The sequence below is a fragment of the Musca autumnalis genome, unplaced genomic scaffold (assembly GCF_047663935.1).
Source record: "Musca autumnalis isolate F117 unplaced genomic scaffold, ASM4766393v1 scaffold_2, whole genome shotgun sequence".
Classification (NCBI taxonomy): domain Eukaryota; kingdom Metazoa; phylum Arthropoda; class Insecta; order Diptera; family Muscidae; genus Musca; species Musca autumnalis.
Genome location: NW_027411755.1, coordinates 197638753 through 197643731, shown reverse-complemented (window position 1 = coordinate 197643731; position 4979 = coordinate 197638753).

Here is a 4979-nt window from a genome sequence, read left to right as displayed (position 1 = left end):
TTTTTCATAGGCCAATAGATCAATAAGCGTGGATTTTTTAAGAATATTTTTTCAGGGGCAAATAAACCAATAAGCGCGGATTTTTTAAGAATATTTTTTCAGGGGCAAATGAACCAATAAGCGTGGATTTTTTAAGAATATTTTTTCAGGGGCAAATAAACCAATAAGCGTGGATTTTTTAAGAATATTTTTTCAGGGGCAAATAAACCAATAAGCGTGGATTTTTTAAGAATATTTTTTCATATGCCAATAGATCAATAAGCGTGGATTTTTTAAGAATATTTTTTTCATATGCCAATAGATCAATAAGCGTGGCTTTTTTAAGAATATTTTTTTCATATGCCAATAGATCAATAAGCGTGGATTTTTTAAGAATATTTTTTCATAGGCCAATAGATCAATAAGCGTGGATTTTTTAAGAATATTTTTTCAGGGGCCAATAGATCAATAAGCGTGGATTTTTTAAGAATATTTTTTCAGGGGCCAATAGATCAATAAGCGTGGATTTTTTAAGAATATTTTTTCAGGGGCCAATAGATCAATAAGCGTGGATTTTTTAAGAATATTTTTTCATAGGCCAATAGATCAATAAGCGTGGATTTTTCAAGAATATTTTTTCATATGCCAATAGATCAATAAGCGTGGATTTTTAAGAATATTTTTTTCATATGCCAATAGATCAATAAGCGTGGCTTTTTTAAGAATATTTTTTTCATATGCCAATAGATCAATAAGCGTGGATTTTTTAAGAATATTTTTTCAGGGGCCAATAGATCAATAAGCGTGGATTTTTTAAGAATATTTTTTCATAGGCCAATAGATCAATAAGCGTGGATTTTTTAAGAATATTTTTTCATAGGCCAATAGATCAATAAGCGTGGATTTTTTAAGAATATTTTTTCATAGGCCAATAGATCAATAGGCGTGGATTTTTTAAGAATATTTTTTCATAGGCCAATAGATCAATAAGCGTGGATTTTTTAAGAATATTTTTTCAGGGGCAAATAAACCAATAAGCGTGGATTTTTTAAGAATATTTTTTCAGGGACCAATAGATCAATAAGCGTGGATTTTTTAAGAATATTTTTTCAGGGGCAAATAAACCAATAAGCGTGGATTTTTTAAGAATATTTTTTCAGGGACCAATAGATCAATAAGCGTGGATTTTATAAGAATATTTTTTCAGGGACCAATAGATCAATAAGCGTGGATTTTATAAGAATATTTTTTCAGGGACCAATAGATCAATAAGCGTGGATTTTATAAGAATATTTTTTCAGGGGCCAATAGATCAATAAGAGTTGATTTTTTTAAGAATATTTTTTCATAGGCCAATAGATCAATAAGCGTGGATTTTTTAAGAATATTTTTTCAGGGACCAATAGATCAACAAGCGTGGATTTTTTAAGAATATTTTTTCAGGGACCAATAGATCAACAAGCGTGGATTTTTTAAGAATATTTTTTCAGGGACCAATAGATCAACAAGCGTGGATTTTTTAAGAATATTTTTTCAGGGACCAATAGATCAACAAGCGTGGATTTTTTAAGAATATTTTTTCATAGGCCTATAGATCAATAAGCGTGGATTTTTTAAGAATATTTTTTCAGGGACCAATAGATCAATAAGCGTGGATTTTATAAGAATTTTTTTCAGGGGCCAATAGATCAATAAGCGTGGATTTTTTAAGAATATTTTTTCAGGGGCCAATAGATCAATAAGCGTGGATTTATTGAGAATATTTTTTCAGGGGCCAATAGATCAATAAGCGTGGATTTTTTAAGAATATTTTTTCATAGGCCAATAGATCAATAAGCGTGGATTTTTTAAGAATATTTTTTCAGGGGCAAATAAACCAATAAGCGTGGATTTTTTAAGAATATTTTTTCAGGGGCAAATGAACCAATAAGCGTGGATATTTTAAGAATATTTTTTCAGGGGCAAATAAACCAATAAGCGTGGATTTTTTAAGAATATTTTTTCAGGGGCAAATAAACCAATAAGCGTGGATTTTTTAAGAATATTTTTTCAGGGGCAAATAAACCAATAAGCGTGGATTTTTTAAGAATATTTTTTCATATGCCAATAGATCAATAAGCGTGGATTTTTTAAGAATATTTTTTTCATATGCCAATAGATCAATAAGCGTGGCTTTTTTAAGAATATTTTTTTCATATGCCAATAGATCAATAAGCGTGGATTTTTTAAGAATATTTTTTCATAGGCCAATAGATCAATAAGCGTGGATTTTTTAAGAATATTTTTTCAGGGGCCAATAGATCAATAAGCGTGGATTTTTTAAGAATATTTTTTCAGGGGCCAATAGATCAATAAGCGTGGATTTTTTAAGAATATTTTTTCATAGGCCAATAGATCAATAAGCGTGGATTTTTCAAGAATATTTTTTCATATGCCAATAGATCAATAAGCGTGGATTTTTTAAGAATATTTTTTTCATATGCCAATAGATCAATAAGCGTGGCTTTTTTAAGAATATTTTTTTCATATGCCAATAGATCAATAAGCGTGGATTTTTTAAGAATATTTTTTCAGGGGCCAATAGATCAATAAGCGTGGATTTTTTAAGAATATTTTTTCATAGGCCAATAGATCAATAAGCGTGGATTTTTTAAGAATATTTTTTCATAGGCCAATAGATCAATAAGCGTGGATTTTTTAAGAATATTTTTTCATAGGCCAATAGATCAATAAGCGTGGATTTTTTAAGAATATTTTTTCAGGGGCCAATAGATTAATAAGCGTGGATTTTTTAAGAATATTTTTTAGGAGCCAATAGATCAATAAGCGTGGATTTTTTAAGAATATTTTTTCAGGGGTCAATAGATCAATAAGCGTGGATTTATTAAGAATATTTTTTCAGGGGCCAATAGATCAATAAGCGTGGATTTTTTAACAATATTTTTTCAGGGGCCAATAGATCAATAAGCGTGGATTTTTTAAGAATATTTTTTCATAGGCCAATAGATCAATAAGCGTGGATTTTTTAAGAATATTTTTTCATAGGCCAATAGATCAATAAGCGTGGATTTTTCAAGAATATTTTTTCATATGCCAATAGATCAATAAGCGTGGATTTTTTAAGAATATTTTTTTCATATGCCAATAGATCAATAAGCGTGGCTTTTTTAAGAATATTTTTTTCATATGCCAATAGATCAATAAGCGTGGATTTTTTAAGAATATTTTTTCAGGGGCCAATAGATCAATAAGCGTGGATTTTTTAAGAATATTTTTTCATAGGCCAATAGATCAATAAGCGTGGATTTTTTAAGAATATTTTTTCATAGGCCAATAGATCAATAAGCGTGGATTTTTTAAGAATATTTTTTCATAGGCCAATAGATCAATAAGCGTGGATTTTTTAAGAATATTTTTTCATAGGCCAATAGATCAATAGGCGTGGATTTTTTAAGAATATTTTTTCATAGGCCAATAGATCAATAAGCGTGGATTTTTTAAGAATATTTTTTCATAGGCCAATAGATCAATAAGCGTGGATTTTTTAAGAATATTTTTTCATAGGCCAATAGATCAATAAGAGTGGATTTTTTAAGAATATTTTTTCATAGGCCAATAGATCAATAAGCGTGGATTTTTTAAGAATATTTTTTCATATGCCAATAGATCAATAAGCGTGGATTTTTTAAGAATATTTTTTCATAGGCCAATAGATCAATAAGCGTGGATTTTTTAAGAATATTTTTTCATATGCCAATAGATCAATAAGCGTGGATTTTTTAAGAATATTTTTTCATAGGCCAATAGATCAATAAGCGTGGATTTTTTAAGAATATTTTTTCATAGGCCAATAGATCAATAAGCGTTGATTTTTTAAGAATATTTCTTCATAGGCCAATAGATCAATAAGCGTGGATTTTTTAAGAATATTTTTTCAGGGGCCAATAGAACAATAAGCGTGGATTTTTTAAGAATATTTTTTCAGGGGCCAATAGATCAATAAGCGTGGATTTATTAAGAATATTTTTTCAGGGGCCAATAGATCGATAAGCGTGGATTTTTTAAGAATATTTTTTCATAGGCCAATAGATCAATAAGCGTGGATTTTTTAAGAATATTTTTTCAGAGGCCAATAGATCAATAAGCGTGGATTTTTTAAGAATATTTTTTCAGAGGCCAATAGATAAATAAGCGTGGATTTATTAAGAATATTTTTTCAGGGGCCAATAGATCGATAAGCCTGGATTTTTTAAGAATATTTTTTCATAGGCCAATAGATCGATAACCGTGGATTTTTTAAGAATATTTTTTCATAGGCCAATAGATCAATAAGCGTGGATTTTTTAAGAATATTTTTTCATAGGCCAATAGATCAATAAGCGTGGATTTTTTAAGAATATTTTTTCAGGGGCCAATAGATCAATAAGCGTGGATTTTTTAAGAATATTTTTTCATAGGCCAATAGATCAATAAGCGTGGATTTTTTAAGAATATTTTTTCAGGGGCCAATAGATCAATAAGCGTGGATTTTTTAAGAATATTTTTTCAGGGGCCAATAGATCAATAAGCGTGGATTTTTTAAGAATATTTTTTCATAGGCCAATAGATCGATAAGCCTGGATTTTTTAAGAATATTTTTTCATAGGCCAATAGATCAATAAGCGTGGATTTTTTAAGAATATTTTTTCAGAGGCCAATAGATCAATAAGCGTGGATTTATTAAGAATATTTTTTCAGGGGCCAATAGATCGATAAGCGTGGATTTTTTAAGAATATTTTGTCATAGGCCAATAGATCAATAAGCGTGGATTTATTAAGAATATTTTTTCAGGGGCCAATAGATCAATAAGCGTGGATTTATTAAGAATATTTTTTCAGGGGCCAATAGATTAATAAGCGTGTATTTATTAAGAATATTTTTTCAGGGGCCAATAGATCAATAAGCGTGGATTTATTAAGAATATTTTTTCAGGGGCCTACAGATCAATAAGCGTGGATTT